Here is a 17,838-nt window from a genome sequence, read left to right on the forward strand (position 1 = left end):
ATAATTAAAGTCCAGCTTCCGACAGAGGTCCAGTGTGGGTTTAGTTATCGTATGGCAGCGAAGCTTGGTAGATATGGAAATGCGTTAATGCGTAACCGAATTACGCTGGAGAAAAATTAGCTCCAATTTCGCCACCACGTGCAAATCTAGCGCTTTGTGTACAACAAAGACATACGGAAATGTTTCCATATGAAATGGATTAGAACCGGGACGTGGGGAGAAAGGCCAAGCAAAAGCTTAATGATGATTTTATTAGGAACCGCCGCTTACACAGTTTCTTCAATACGAGCACCGGAGAAGTGAACAAGATGCTGCAACTGTAAAAGACCGATGCTCGCAGCAACGTGTTCCTGTACTCGTATATTGGCCTTCAGATCAGGTAGAGAACGAACGTGTCGCTGGTAAACGCGTTCTTTTAGATATTCCCAGAGCCAAAAGTCACATGGATTCAGATCAGGTGATCTTGCACGCCAATGCATATGGAGAACCACGGCAGACAATGCGTTCGTGGAAGGTTTCATTAAGCAGCTCTTTCACTGTGCGAGCTACATGAGATGTTGCTCCATCTTGCATGAAAACAGTGGTTTCCACACATATGCGCTCCTCCAAACAAGAATCACGCGCTGTACGAGAAGCTCTCGATAACGTGCAGGCATCACAGCGCACCTTACTCGCCCTTTTGGCGTATTCTGATCAAGGAAGAATGGGCCGAGAATATATGTGCTAGTGAATCCACACCTCACAGTCACATACGGCGATGCAGTGGCTGTTCGTGCACAACACGCTGTTTCACAGTACCCCAAATTCGGCCGTTCTGTGTATTCACTGCACCCTGTAGCGTAAAATATGCCTCGTCACTCCACAGAATATTGCCCGGCCACATGTAATCAACTTCGATCCTTTCCAGAAACCGAAGAGCAAGTTCAAAACGTTGCTGCAGATCGTGATGTATTAGTTGCTGCATCGTCTGTATCTGGTAAGAGTAGCAGTGGAAAATAGTCCGCAAATCTTTCCGTACTGTTGACCATGGGATGGATAATTCTAGTGACACTGCACGAGCACTAGCACTACACGTGGCACGAGCTGTACAGTCAGTTACAGCAACAGAAACCTTGTCAATAACGTCCATGGGGATAGGACGCCTTCTTCTTCCACGTGCCACACCAAACTCATCCGTATTTTCGAATTTCGTTATTGTCTTCTTTAAAACATTTAATGACATCGGGCCTTTCCTCGGATCTTTAAGTCAACGATACTCACTCTCAGTGCAGCACTGTGATTGCCACCGATCGCACAAAATAGTTACACTATCAGCGCACGGTCTTTGTTCTCGATAGGCGTACTGTTCAACCATGTTATAGCTTGTCATATGTCAGCGTAGATGTCATACCTTCATACGGACAGTGTACAGCGCCAGATTTACACCTGGTGGCCAAAATTCGAACTATTTTTTTACCAGCGTGAATCGATTACGCATTAACACATTAGCACACGGGGTGATTCACAAAGGTGTGCAAATATTTAATATGTTATGTTACAAGTAAAACTAAAGAAAAAGTTCACATAAACATAGGTCCGCAAATCTTTAGTTACGGCTAATAAAACATTTTGCCTCGAATTTAGCAACTTCGCTAATATGAAGCATTCGCAAAACTGTACGAGGTTAAAGTAAAGCATGATTTCCATTTATTCTGTTGTTATTGATCTGGTGAATCTAATAAAACATGTCCCAGACGAGTATCTGCAGTTGTTTTCCGGAACATCCAGAGAATCAAAGATATAAATTCGTAAAAATTTTAATTTATTAACTACTTGGCCCAATTTTAAACTCTGTACAATTGCATGAAGTTTTCAACAGAAGCTGTAGAAAATTTAATTTTGGAAAAATGATGGTAATAACGTTAGCGGAAACTGTCTGAATGTGACAGATAATCTGCTTTTATGTATACCATGACATACGTGAATTCATGTTAAACCGGAAAAAACAAAGCTCAGTGTTAAGGAAGTTGTACATTGTGCATACTGTTTCACGATACATTCACAATAAATGTTCAAAAATGTCTCCACTGAGTTCAATGCATTTAGCATAATCTTTGCTTCTCTGGATGTTCTGGAAAACTACTTCAGATACACGACTGGGACATGTTTTATTAGATTGCCGGCCACTGTGGTCGAGCGATTCTAGATGCTTCAGTCCGGAACCGCGCTTCTGCTACAGTCGCAGGTTCGATTCCTGCGTCGGGCATGGATGTGTGTGATGTCCTTAGGTTAGTTAGGTTTAGGTAGTTAAGTCAAGGGGACTGATGACCTCAAATGTTAAGTCCCATTGTGCTCAGATCCATTTAAACCATTTTCTTTATTAGATTCACCAGACCAATAACAACAAAATAATGGAGATCGTGCTTTACTGTAACCTCGTGCAGTTTTGCGATGGCCTCATACCAGCGAAGTTGCTAAATTTCAGGCAAAATGTTTTATTAGCCGTAACTAATCATTTGCGGACCTATGTTTATATGAGTTTTTTTTTTTTACTTTTACTTGGAGAATAAGGTATTACAGTATTTGCATATCTTTGTGTATCACCCTGTATATCAAGTTTCGTTGCAGCTCACTCTGGACCTCCGTGTGTAATTGCAGTTTAATTACAACTACCCGGTAGAAAGAAAAATGGGAGACGTAGTATTTAAGTTGCTCTTCTCTCTACTAATTTTAGTGTATATAAGTAAACCGGAGTGCCATAACTCATCAGAAAAAAATTGTAAAAATGTAATTTTACTATTTGTTTTAAATAAAACAAAAAATTATTATACATTGCGTTTGGACATAGACGTTAAAATGGTTATTAACAGAAAAAATATTGTAAAAGTTGTTTTGCAACAGAATTTCTTGTTAATAACCACTAGGTAATTTGTTCTATCATTGTTATTATTTCTAAACCCTTTCACTACAGATTTATTATTAATAATAGTTTGTTTGTAACAAATCTCAACCTCTCCCCACGATGCACAGACCTTGTATGAAGATGCCTATGAAATTAACCTATCTATAAACAATGATGAATGGAAGGGGGCGCTTGAATCTTATTGGTTCATGTTGGTAGGGGAGGGGTTTTCCGAAATTTTAATGTGCTCCCATTGATCTAGGGGCCTGCCGTCAATTTTATATCACGTGGGCGGCATCGATACGTCATTATGTTGGATATACATAGCAAAATTGCCTAAGGTACTGAGTGTCCTTTGGATGACCTTGAATATAACTCGTAGAACTGCCTAGGTGTGTGGGTAGGACAGGGTTTAATATTTCTGGTATTTAAAAAAATAATGTAATATTATATTTATCACTTTTGATGGTGGAAAAGCCTCTGAAATGGTAAAATAGTGCATAGAGAATTTTTACTTGTGGGTAATGAAATTATATATTCCACCAACCAGCAGTAGATTCCCATCAGACCGACGAGAACGCTGACCGACGACATTGTTTAGGGGCCAGTGACTGATCTCAAATTACGCTGTTTGCGTAATTACATTGCCCGAATAGTGATAAAAAAGACCAGTAAAAGAGGTCTCAGGGACACTGAAATAAAAATTTGGTAAAATAATAGCCGATTGAATAATAGTAGCGTTCGGCTGTGGCCACCAAACAATTCGTCGGCAACTCTCCTTCGCTGCAGCCTGAAAATGTTCTAAAATGCAACATAATAATTTGATATATGGAATTAATGAAAAAGGAAAGTATATTCTTAATTTAAACACGGCTATTGTAATTACATTAGCGTAACTGTTTAATCAAAAGTTATAGATACGAGAGCGACTCTTACATTTTGTGAAACAGCCATCGAAAACAAACGAGAGCGAGCTCACAGCTCCTGCTTTTATATAATCCAAAAACAAAGTACGGCGATTGCCTTCAACTTGCTTTACAGTTTCGATACATTCTTTACCGGAACAGAAAAAAAAACCACCATTCCCTATATTAAATCGTAACCTTTTCTCCTCACTTTACGGCTTTATTTGCACAGAGAAAACTTATTCTTAATGTGTTTCAGCCGTAATTAAACGATTGGGGCATATTCTATTTATTATTCAAAAAGCAAAATTTCAAGGGGTTCCCATAAGAGACCTAGATCAGTTGGCAGTGACTGGGAGGAGGGGAGGATACCTTGAATATAACTAACACTAACGTATAACCTAGTACAGGAGGTGAAATAAGATCGTTATCTGAATTTCGATGCCCAATTGCTACCTAGTGGCGTCATGGTATGAGGTACCACTGGATAAACGGCATGATCACTTCTGGTTCGGTAAGGTAGGCGGCAGGTGTTAAAGCCTTTGGCTGTGCTGTATCACAGAGGCCTCCGTGACGTTATCATTCAACAAGAAAATCAAAGAGCCCATACTGCTTGTGCTGCGCTGGCCTCCTTCGATATGGATGATGATCGACTGTTGTCCTGGCCAGCACATCAACGATTTGAAAACATCTTTTCCTGGTCGCCGAGAAACCTGTGCTCCACCACTCCGCAGCCACTAAGATCGATGAACTCTGGCACAGAGCTGAAGCAACGTGGAATGACGTTCCCATATCTCTCATCCAAGCTCAGTTTGACTCGTTGCCAACCGGGGTAAAACCACTATTGGTGGCAGCTCTTTGTACTAAACTGTACACCCTGTTTGCGCCATATTTACCTCCGAATTTAATCATACACTTTTCCAGCTAGATTGTGTTCGCCCATTAAATAAATGTTATTTTGTTTCCTTCCTGATGTTGTAATTTTAATGGACAGCAATGTACACTAAATGAGTAGAGAAACTGGCCCATCTTCTTGCATCAGTTTCCCGTTAGTCACTGGAAGAAAGAAGTGTGCCGAGTGACTAAAAAAAGGAAAAACGGAAAACTCGCGATCAGAATCAGAAGACCACGCGATAGTCGACTGACCGCCGTGTCATCCAGTCACTCATCATCGGGCAAGAAGTCAGCACAACTCACTCTCGGCCGTTGTCGACGTTCTGTCCTAGCAGCCGCTACCTCTGTCAGGCACCTCCTCAGTCTGCATCACGAGGTTGAGTGCACCCGGGTCCAGTCCTTTACCAAGGAAAAATCCTGGACACTACCGGGAATCCAATCCTGCTCCCCTGGATGAGGATCTGTCACGTTAACAGCTTGGCTACGTACAAGAAAGTATGTTGTTCCAGTCTGTACTGAGAGTCGCATAATTATTGACCTGTATCGCTGACACCAATTTCATGTGGAAGCATGGATTATAGTGTGCTCGTATATGATGACTTTTCATTGGAACGAGCGTCCGCCCCCGGTAGCTAAGTGGTTAGCACGACAGAATGTCAATCCTAAGGGCCCGGGTTCGATTCCCGGCTGGGTCGGTGATTTTCTCTGCTCAGGGACTGAGTGTTGTGTTGTCCTAATCATCATCATTTCATCCCCATCGACGCGCAAGTCGCCGAAGTGGCGTCAACTCGCAAGACTTTACCCGGCGAACGGTCTACCCGACGGGAGGCCCTAGTCACAAGACATTTTTTTATTAGAACGAACAACTCTTATATAGGAATCGACCTCCTTTATTATGTCCATTCATACGTTCCAGAAGGCAGCAGACGGAAGAGCTAAGGTCGGTGCCGTGATTCGCGACTAATAGAAAGCATTCGTACCAGTTCTGCACCATCTTTACGTAATTGAAGTACGAATATATGGGAAATCAGAACAGATGCGTAACTGCACTGAAGACTTCTTTGCCGGCAGCACTCAGTTTGTCGTCATAATCAAGAGAAGCATCACTAAGGAGGGTAGCGTATGGCGTATCTAGAGGTACTATTATAAGGCTGTTATTGTCCACAATACCCGTAGAACACCTGGCGGTTAAAATCTGTAACGCTGTCAGGGTGTTCGCAGACCACGTAGTTTTGCGCACTGAGGTTACATACTCGTTATGAAGGGTAGAGACACTTGCCGACGATAAGCGCTTGAATGCCTGGAAGTAGGCACGGGATTCCAATATCGTTTGACTGCGTGATCAGCTGTCAATTACAAAAAGCTGTCGTAACTGTGACGTACTGAGCAATTCCTGTCCGGAGTAATTTAAATTGGAATGACATACAGTCAACGTTGCGGTAGGCAGATGCCTGACCGAAATACACTCCTGGAAATTGAAATAAGAACACCGTGAATTCATTGTCCCAGGAAGGGGAAACGTTATTGACACATTCCTGGGGTCAGATACATCACATGATCACACTGACAGAACCACAGGCAGATAGACACAGGCAACAGAGCATGCACAATGTCGGCACTAGTACAGTGTATATCCACCTTTCGCAGCAATGCAGGCTGCTATTCTCCCATGGAGACGATCGTAGAGATGCTGGATGTAGTCCTGTGGAACGGCTTGCCATGCCATTTCCACCTGGCGCCTCAGTTGGACCAGCGTTCGTGCTGGACGTGCAGACCGCGTGAGACGACGCTTCATCCAGTCCCAAACATGCTCAATGGGGGACAGATCCGGAGATCTTGCTGGCCAGGGTAGTTGACTTACACCTTCTAGAGCACGTTGGGTGGCACGGGATACATGCGGACGTGCATTGTCCTGTTGGAACAGCAAGTTCCCTTGCCGGTCTAGGAATGGTAGAACGATGGGTTCGATGACGGTTTGGATGTACCGTGCACTATTCAGTGTCCCCTCGACGATCACCTGTGGTGTACGGCCAGTGTAGGAGATCGCTCCCCACACCATGATGCCGGGTGTTGGCCCTGTGTGCCTCGGTCGTATGCAGTCCTGATTGTGGCGCTCACCTGCACGGCGCCAAACACGCATACGACCATCATTGGCACCAAGGCAGAAGCGACTCTCATCGCTGAAGACGACACGTCTCCATTCGTCCCTCCATTCACGTCTGTCGCGACACCACTGGAGGCGGGCTGCACGATGTTGGGGCGTGAGCGGAAGGCGGCCAAACGGTGTGCGGGACCGTAGCCCAGCTTCATGGAGACGGTTCCGAATGGTCCTCGCCGATACCCCAGGAGCAACAGTGCCCCTAATTTGCTGGGAAGTGGCGGTGCGGTCCCCTACGGCACTGCGTAGGATCCTACGGTCTTGGCGTGCATCCGTGCGTCGCTGCGGTCCGGTCCCAGGTCGACGGGCACGTGCACCTTCCACCGACCACTGGCGACAACATCGATGTACTGTGGAGACCTCACGCCCCACGTGTTGAGCAATTCGGCGGTACGTCAACCCGGCCTCCCGCATGCCCACTATACGCCCTCGCTCAAAGTCCGTCAACTGCACATACGGTTCACGTCCACGCTGTCGCGGCATGCTACCAGTGTTAAAGACTGCGATGGAGTTCCGTATGCCACGGCAAACTGGCTGACACTGACGGCGGCGGTGCACAAATGCTGCGCAGCTAGCGCCATTCGACGGCCAAGACCGCGGTTCCTGGTGTGTCCGCTGTGCCGTGCGTGTGATCATTGCTTGTACAGCCCTCTCGCAGTGTCCGGAGCAAGTATGGTGGGTCTGACCCACCGGTGTCAATGTGTTCTTTTTTCCATTTCCAGGAGTGTAATAGGAACAATCCTAAGCAAGTGTTACTCAGGCACGGAAGAGATCGCTTACAAACCCCCATGTTCGACCAATTCTCGTGTGTTGTTCGTAAGTGGTGGACACTCGCGAAATCTAATTAATGAGAACCGATTAAAAGATTTGAAGAGTAGATCCACAATTCGAAACTGGTTTGTTTGCCCAGCGTGAGAGAGTCACATAGATGCTCAAAGAGCTGCAGTGGGAGGTGTTACAAGGAAGAAGCTGTGCGTTGCGGAGAGCGTCGTTCACAAAATTCGAAATACCCATGTTCTACGAGTCGTGTTCAATAAGTAATGCAACATTTCTTTTTCTGGAAGCATGTTGGTTTTATTCAAGATTCCAGTAACCATATTATTCCCCACTTCTTTGCCCACAGAATCCTATTTTGCAGACTTTTGTGAGGTCTTAGTTCTCATGGAGAAGTTCGTTTGCCTTTTTGTGTCGACGAACACATTGCAGGAGTCACTGCTGTGTGCGGCAGGCCGGCATGTGGGAGATCAGCGGGCTTGCGCCTCCGTGATATGATGATGACAGAAGCCTCGCCCAGCGACTCATCATGCTTTTGTTCACTCCCATGTCTCCGTAGACATTCTGCAAGCACCTATGAAGATCTGTGATACTCTGGTTATCCGCCAAAAGGAACTTAATGACAGCTGTCTGCCTGGTACGCGCCTCTATTACAGACACCATTTTGAAGGCTACATATGGCGCCGCCAGCTATCGGAACTTCCTGGAACTGTAGGAGCTGAAGCGTGAGTATTCAACGATGTCTCACTATATATTCCTCCTTTTTTCAAACGAAATTGTCCTAGATAAAACTGTGTAGCGTTAATTATTGAACGCTCCTCGTAAAAAAGTTAAGAAAGACTCTTAATTCCTCTTGCGTACATCTCGCGTAATGGGCACGACGCCAAAGTAAGATAGATACGGGCTCGTTCACAAGGATACCCGCAGTCTTTCTTCCCGCGTGCGTTCAGCGAATGAAGCAAGGGGAAAATGATATGGTGCATTATGTAGCTCCGACACATATCGTACGTTGGCTTGCGGACTGCAGATGTACACTGTTCGCCCAAAAAGTTCCGAGATACATTTTATTTCTGGCGCACAAGAGACGCCTTTGGTGCAGCTAAGGTGGCAGCTTGAACTAACAAGTGTAAACGGCAGATGTGCAATCAACCAATCAGCTGTGAGCAGACAATGTTAAGTAGTGGACGTGCGGCCGTAGTGTGTCAACGTTGTTCTGTCACAAATAGGAGTGGAGCAGTATCGTCAAATAAAATGTTAAAGACATACTCCAGAATGGTTTGAAGAAGAGAAAAGTGTGTGCAAAGTTTGTAATGTACACACCTGGATTCCTGAACAGAAACGACGACTCGTGGACGTCTGCAGCGACATGATTAAAATACAGAATATGGACAATGCTTTTCTGGAAAACATCGTCGCGGGTGACTACACGTGCTGTTAGCAATACGAAACCATCACATAATGACAAAGTGCAGAAATTCACATGAAGAGTCATAGCTTTGACAACATTACAGACATTCAAGCCATTGTGACGAGCGATTTGAACAGAATCCCAAAGGAGGATTTTTCTGGCAGTTTCACTGGGTTCTATAATCGTTCTGAATGTTGTAGTAAGCATTAAAACCACCATCTTAACGTTTCTCTAATTTTTATTAATCCAGCCTCGAAATGTTTTGGAATGACTGAGTAGATTTATTAGCTCCCTCTTTGTGTAAGCCAAATGTGTGTGAATGAAATGAGTTTTAATGCACCAAATTGCAAGTACGAGGGCAGTTCAATAAGTAATGCAACACATTTTTTTTCTGAAACAGGGGTTGTTTTATTCAGCATTGAAATACACCAGGTTATTCCCCAATCTTTTAGCTACACAACACTATTTTTCAACGTAATCTCCATTCAATGCTACGGCCTTACGCCACCTTGAAATGAGGGCCTGTATGCCTGCACGGTACCATTCCACTGGTCGATGTCGGAGCCAACGTCGTACTGCATCAATAACTTCTTCATCATCCGCGTAGTGCCTCCCACGGATTGCGTCCTTCATTGGGCCAAACATATGGAAATCCGACGGTGCGAGATCGGGGCTGTAGGGTGCATGAGGAAGAACAGTCCACTGAAGTTTTGTGAGCTCCTCTCGGGTACGAAGACTTGTGTGAGGTCTTGCGTTGTCATGAAGAAGGAGAAATTCGTTCAGATTTTTGTGCCTACGAACACGCTGAAGTCGTTTCTTCAATTTCTGAAGAGTAGCACAATACACTTCAGAGTTGATCGTTTGACCAAGGGGAAGGACATCGAACAGAATAACCCCTTCAGCGTCCCAGAAGACTGTAACCATGGCTTTACCGGCTGAGGGTATGGCTTTAAACTTTTTCTTGATAGGGGAGTGGGTGTGGCGCCACTCCATTGCTTGCCGTTTTGTTTCAGGTTCGAAGTGATGAACCCATGTTTCATCACCTGTAACAATCTTTGACAAGAAATTGTCACCCTCAGCCACATGACGAGCAAGCAATTCCGCACAGATGGTTCTCCTTTGCTCTTTATGGTGTTCGGTTAGACAACGAGGGACCCAGCGGGAACAAACCTTTGAATATGCCAACTGGTGAACAATTGTGACAGCACTACCAACAGAGATGTCAAGTTGAGCACTGAGTTGTTTGATGGTGATCCGTCGATCATCTCGAACGAGTGTGTTCGCACGCTCCGCCATTGCAGGAGTCACAGCTGTGCGCGGCCAGCCCGCACGCGGGAGATCAGACAGTCTTGCTTGACCCTGCGGCGATGATGACACACGCTTTGCCCAACGACTCACCGTGCTTTTGTTCACTGCCAGATCACCGTAGACATTCTGCAAGCGCCTATGAATATCTGAGATGCCCTGGTTTTCCGCCAAAAGAAACTCGATCACTGCCCGTTGTTTGCAACGCACATCCGTTACAGACGCCATTTTAACAGCTCCGTACAGCGCTGCCACCTGTCGGAAGTCAATGAAACTATGCGAGACGAAGCAGGAATGTTTGAAAATATTCCACAAGAAATTTCCGGTTTTTTCAACCAAAATTGGCCGAGAAAAAAAATGTGTTGCATTACTTATTGAACTGCCCTCGTACATTAAGAACCGGATTCAGGAATGATGTAATGCGGAGGTCTCCAGTTGCCGATTAATTGCCTCATCGTACTGGAAAGTGAGTCGCGTATTCCCGGTCGTGAAAACGACCTTGTTGCTCTCTAGCATGCTCTATGCTTGTCCTGTAAAACATGGGCACGTATCTACTAGCCTGCATTAGTTCAAATGTGATTAACAAGCAGAGAATTTGCATCTTGAACGATGATGATCATCAGCGTTATCTTTTAAAGGCAAGACCTTGTCACTGCAACTATATTTCTCTGTCGTCTGCTGATCATTTCAGTTCAAATTATTGTTTGAATTTAAGTCCATCCATCTCACAATCCAAATGATTCCTCGTCACCTTTTTATTTCTTTCTTCCCTAAAACCTTTCGTTGTAATTTGGTGGTGAAAAATTCGTAGTGACTTATCATTTGGCCAATAAATTTTGTTTTCCTATTTTCTGTAGTACTTACCAGGTCCCTTGTTTTATATATTTCCTTGAGGGCGCACTCGTTTGATAATGTTCAGCATTCTTCTCCACATCCACATTTCTGTTGCTTCCAGGTGTTGTGTATTCTGTTTCATCAGGACACGTATTTGACAACGATATAGCAAAAAAACGCCAAAAAAATTTTCCGCTGAATTATTTTCTAGTTTTAATACATATGTGTCTGTTTTTCAGAATCAGTTTCGTGTTACTAAATACTAGTTTAGAGAGAGCTGTTCTTCTTACTTCCGTGGTGCACGTTTTGTCTTGAGTGACAATCCTTTGCAAGTAGCAGTACTGACTGCACTGTCACACAGTTTCATTATCAACCTTGGTTTTGGTTTGTCTCTCTTAATTGGATTTTTTGACAGTTATTACTCTGGTTTTTCAAGTGTTCAGTTTCAATTTTGCTTTTTTTAATTTGATGATAAAACCCGCAGTATTTTACTTAGTACCTTGTACAAATCTGCAGTTAATGCAATGTCATCTGCAAATCTTATAGAATAAACTTCTTGTCCATTGACGTTGCTTATATTTGGATACGGTCTCCTCACCGGTCATGTTGCACACGCGCGGAGACAGAGCGCAACCTTGTCTCACTCCCCTTGTAATGCCGGCCGGGGTGGCCGAGCGGTTCTAAGCACTACAGTCTGGAACCGCGTGACCGCTACGGTCGCAGGTTCTAATCCTGCCTCGGGCATGGATGTGTGTGATGTCCTTAGGTTAGTTAGGTTTAAGTAGTCCTAAGTTCTAGGGGACTGATGACCTCAGATGTGAAGTCCCATAGTGCTCAGAGCCTTTTGAACCCCTTGTAATGGATGCAGTCTTTACATTTCCATTAACGTTTCTCCCTGTGCTTCGTTTTTTTACAAGTATAGTATGTGTTTTCTCTCGCTCTAGTCCAATCCTACATTCTTCGTGGTCTTGTACAGCTGCATCCAGTTTACATTATCGAAGACTTTCTCGATATCTACGAATGCAGTGTATATCTTCCTATTAAGACTCAATCTTATTTCTAAAACTTAATCTTCTAGAGTATGCAGTATAGTCTTCTAATTGCCGGCAATAATACGTTCTGATACGTCTCATTAAAGGGGCATTGCACTGACATGAAGGTGCATAATTTTGTAACACTGTCAAGAATTAGAAAAAAAAAGCAATACATGTAATATGGGAAACGACCTAGCCAAGGCGTTTAATAGCTGTTATCACCTAGTAACACGTCATCCTCATCTCGGTTCTTGGAGGACGAAAATAACCCGTGACGAAGTTGAAAGCTCTTGTTTGACCCTTCTCGATCTGTTCCATTAATTTGTCTCGGTTAGGTATTCGGAGCGACGAATAGTGCCCCACAACTGATCGAGAGAAGGGTTTGCTGTTAGCGACTTCTTTCGTTAGTAAATTTCCTTCTAAGAAGACTGATTCTGCCATATGCCCTCAACGTCGATAGACGTATATGGTAGCTCTACATGAACATCCACGTTAAATCATTCAGAAACGTATGTACCAGGCGCTCATCATTTGCAAGTGTTCCTATAATTTGTAACAAACAGCCTGACGTTGTGAACTTCATCCACACAACTGCGTCGCCTGCGAACATATTCCATTCTATTTAAGAGGGCATTGCTTCATGCCTGGTTGGTCTGCAAAGCTAAATAGCTATTTAGTTAAAAAAGAGTCCGTTTGCCCAAAGGCGCAGATGCACCACTACCTGGGTGGCCTTTAAAAATTTCACAGTGTTGGCCTCGCCACTGTTCTTTACCTAACCGAAAAAATGGTAGTTACAGGGTGCGAAATTAACACTGTGTGTCTTCATTTTGTCCACAGTTACAGCAGTAGAGCGAAGGCGTGCGTTATCGTGCCGCAGGATGATCCTCCCGGAGCGTCAGTCACGCAATACAGGAGGAGGCTTCAAAAAGGCATGGACGTGTTGAGCAGCATTTATATTCTGTCTATGTCCAAGAAAATCAGCCAGAATGCAACATCTGCCTCCCAGAACATTGCCATGAATCAGAATGCCTTTGATTGTTTGACGGCAAATCCAAACGGTGCCATTCTATACAATGGAGTTTTGTTTCTGGCTCATAATTGTGGACTCAGCTCTCATCGCCTGTCACAGTACTCGTAATTGGGCAGATGCTAGTAGGAGTCACGCTCTGAGGATTCAATGCAAAGTTAATTATGTATATAGACAGTTCATCCATCCCAGGGAACGAAAATATCGACGATTTTTTGTGATATAATTAAAAATGAGCACTTTTCGGACTTTTTCCTTTATTTGCACTGATAAACCTTGCTTCTTGACAAATTTCATGCTTGTAGGTCAACGGGAGTACCCTCTAGGTTTTAATGAGTGAGTTTGCGAGCATTAAAATCTATGACAGATAGCCGTACCTTTTTATTGCATTGACTCAGAAGCTTTAACTTTTTTAAACCACCAAGAAACCATAGACATTAGTATGAAACGTAAATTGCAACTTAATACGTCCATCCGTTTCTGAGGAAAAGGGTTTTTGACAAACATACATCACAGTGATCCTATAGATCCTATAAGGGTTCCGTTTTTACCGATTGAGGCACGAAACTCTAAAAACCATCATCTTCATTCATGGTTCTTCTCTGATGTTTGCGACCTGTGGTCAATAAACGTGAGATTCAAAGGGGAACAAACTTTTTGATAATCCAAACATCGAATCATTTCCTGAATTCATTACGTCCTGTTTCAAGTTTTGCTGTGTGTGAAATCTTATGGGACTTAACTGCTGATGTCATCAGTCCCTAAGCTTACACACTACTTAACCTAAATTATCCTAAGGGCAAACACACACACCCATGCCCGAGGGAGGACTCGAACCTCCGCCGGGACCAGCGCCCCAGACCGCTCGGCTAATCCCGCGCGGCAAGTTTTGCTGTGATTTGATCACTGTGACACATTTGTCTTCTCTAATGAACTCGTTATCCTTTTCCTTGTTTATTTAGTCCTTTAACCCCCAACCAACCAATAATATGGAGCATTTTGTGCCTCCACGGCTGAATAATCTGAATGTTGATATAAACCACCACAGCTGTTATTACATGTGCGTTAATTTCACAACATCATGAGGTGTAATTTTCCGGTGTAATGACTAAAAAGAAGGCCTAAATGTCATACAGAAAGTTAAAAGGTATAAGGCACACGACGAGTGGGGGGTTGGCGAAGTGAATCAGTGTACTCGCCGTGTTCCATCACGTGCCTTTCAGCGCTTAGGTATGTTATTTAAGTCGTGACAGAGGCACGTTTACTCATCTGATGATGTTCATTTGGAACGAAACCAGTTGTGGCGTAATAAAAGCACATGTAGTATTAACTGTTGTCGTTTTTATTAAGATTCAACCAACCAATCTTCCCTTGTTGGCCGTGTTACCTTGGAGGCTGAAGGAGGACAACCGCTGGGAGGCTCCCTTCTATGCTCGTGCTACCTGTGTCTAAATGTTTCGGACATCATTTTTCGTTTGTGAGGAACCACTGCCATGTAGAACTTATTGAAAAATTTCCACCATTTGTCTGTAAATTACTGTTCATTTATTTCACATGGTCATGATTTTGGCTTTATAGCCATTCTCAAGTGCAAGTTGAAACATAAAAAAATTTCAGACGTGGCTAAATGACATATCATCGTCGAATGACATATCTGGTTGATAGGACCAGATAAAGGGGTTGGACAAATAAATGGAAACACTTCGAGAAATGCACGCTTGAACATAAATGCATGTGCTAGACAAGCCGGTAGATGGTGCTGTTGTATGGAACCACGAACGGCACCTATGCAATGCCCTCAACACGTTGCAAGTGTCAACGGTGGTCACGACAGTGTTTTGTGTAGCTATGAGTGTATTATATCGGAGCTAAGTGAATTCGAACGTGGGCGAATCGTTGGTGCTAGTATGGCGGGTGCTTCGATAACGAAGGGAACCGAGGTGTTTGCTGTTTCAAGAGGCACCGTATCTAAGATTTATGCCGCGTATAGGGTAAGCGGAAAAATTATCCGCTAAGCCCAACTTGGTCGAAAGTGTGTGTTGAATGATCGTAACAGAAGTTATTGAACATAATTGTGACGAAAAATACGAGGATAACAATTGCAAAAGTCACTGTAGAACAGAATGTCAAGCTCACGAACCCTGTCGACACTAAAACAACGCGAAGGGAGCTTGATAAGCACGAAATTGCGGCACGACCTGGAATTGCAAAATCACTCATCACTGATGCAAATGCCGATAATAGAAAAACGTGGTGCTGAAACCATAAAACCTGTACCATGGAGCTGTGGAAGAAAGTCGTTACGTCGACTGAGTATTGTTTCACACTGTTTCCCTCTTCTGGTCGAGGTTACGTCGCAAGCGTAATGACTTGGTCAGCCACGTCGTGGTATTTCAACGGCCCTACGGTTACTCTGCAAGGTCCCATTGTTGCCAAGGATAGTGTGACCGTTTTGGCTGATGAACACCACACCGCTGCATAATGTTTGTTGGCCAGTGGTGAAGCCGTGTTCCTAGACGACGGAACTCCTGTTCACGCTGTTGACCTGTTCACCTGTTTTGACGATAGGCCTTGTTCACACAGCTCGCATCGTCCAGCACTGGTTTTGTGAGCAGGAATATGAATTGTCGCATGTCCCCTGGGCACCACAGCCACCAGATATCAATGTTATTGAGCCTTTGTGGCCTACTTTGAGAGAAAGGTTCGTGCTCGCTCCACACCCATCGTTAACTGATATTGCCGCTATTTTGCAGGAAGACTGGTATAAGATTCCCCTATTATGGACCTGGATTTACCCATTCCGAGATGACTGGAAGCTGTTTTGGATGCCAACGGTTTTCCTACACCGTACTTGGCTTGACAATGTGTCCTGTTTCTGGTGTTCGCATATTTTTGTCCAACCTATGTACGTATTATTTCGACAGTGACGTGTCATTTACTCATAAGGTACATTTTCGGATATTTCGTCTTGCACTTGAGAATGGCTATAAATCCGAAATCATATAAATGCGCTGAACTCTGAGATCGACGTCAGCAACGGATTTTTTTTTTTCTACTTAAGGGGTAAATCAATACCACACTGTCCAAACGAATACTGATGTCAGCCACTGTGTAGATAGCCTGTTGGGAGGTTCAGTCCGGCACAGTACGTTAACTCTTAGTGCAAAGTCAGTGGATTACCGTAAAGCGGTCGTTTTTCTTACATCTTTGGATTTGAAGATATAACATTGTGTTGCTGACGGCTGTCGGTGTGGTCTGTAGCTCACCACAGATTAGGCGATTCAAGTCTCTGACAGAAGACAATCATTGCTCGTAACAAAGTGAACAAAAACATTTAATACCGGTGACACGCGGCACTGCCGTTAGTAATGTTTCTAGCTGAAGTGTCCCGGTGAACGCAACGGCCATGTACCCCATGCTGTAATAACACAGTGTACTCCACACTGGGCCGATCGGAGTGGCCGAGCGGTTCTAGGCGCGACAGTCTGGCCCCGTGCGACCGCTACGGTCGCAGGTTCGAATCCTGCCTCGTGCATGGCTGTGTGGTATGTCCTTAGGATAGTTATGTTTAAGTAGTTCTAAGTTCCAGGGGAGTGATGGCCTCAGATGTTAAGTCCCATAGTGTTCAGAGCCATTTGAACCATTTTTGAACTCCACACTGACCCCGATCCTCAGGATGTGTGAGGTTGTCTCATCTCTCCCCTAAATGTTTTGGTAAGTTTATTTTTTACCTTTAAAAGTACTGATAATGTTTTTTACCGAGAGAACTATTTTTTTCTATTGCTTGTGCATTATCCAACGAACAGTAAATGTTATTTCGGCAATTGGCTTTTGTAATAACCGGGAAGTGTCCATCAGTGTTTGTGAGATGCTATCAATTGAAGCAACGGAGATTGCTCTTATGCCCAGTAACAATGGGCTGTTTCTTCCTCTTTATTTGAAGGAATAATGGCGTTACTATGTATTCGTATGTCCTTGCTTATATGTGCTTGTAAGCAATAATACGAGTCGTGACCAAAAATGTTACGGGAATTTTTGATTTTCTTAAAGAAGCCTTATTTATTTATGAACATCAACTTTGTCCCGTTCAAAGCAATACTTCTGGAACTCAATGCGATTTTGTCATATGATGACACGATGGAGACCGTGGCTCTTGTTTGAAGACAAATGTTGATGGTGTTGGGATATCTGATCTATCAAAACATGTGGTGCGTGATAGAAATCTTCTCAGTGAGAAAAATTTACGTGTACAACAATAAGAATGCAGTCTGAATATATTCACATCTGTTGGACGAATGTTATGAAAACAAACACTCCAAACCGACATTTCACGACAATTAATCTGTAAAAAACACACCTCAAGTCATAAAGAAAGCGTGTAAAACGTCTGAGGATGAATCACAACGATTCGAAACGGGTAACAGTACCCTTTGAATAAAGGAACTGAAAGTAAATTTGTGGCTGGTTGCTGTCCCAACACCACCAACTTCTGGAACTCGCTTTTCGTTATTATATTCAGCTTCTTCAGTGATCCTGTTTTTATCTCACCGATGGTGGCAAACCGACGTCTTTTCATGGTTCTCTTCGGCCTCGGCAATAGAAAGAAGTCGAAGAGGGC

Source organism: Schistocerca serialis, chromosome 1, assembly GCF_023864345.2.
Source record: "Schistocerca serialis cubense isolate TAMUIC-IGC-003099 chromosome 1, iqSchSeri2.2, whole genome shotgun sequence".
Lineage (NCBI taxonomy): Eukaryota > Metazoa > Arthropoda > Insecta > Orthoptera > Acrididae > Schistocerca > Schistocerca serialis.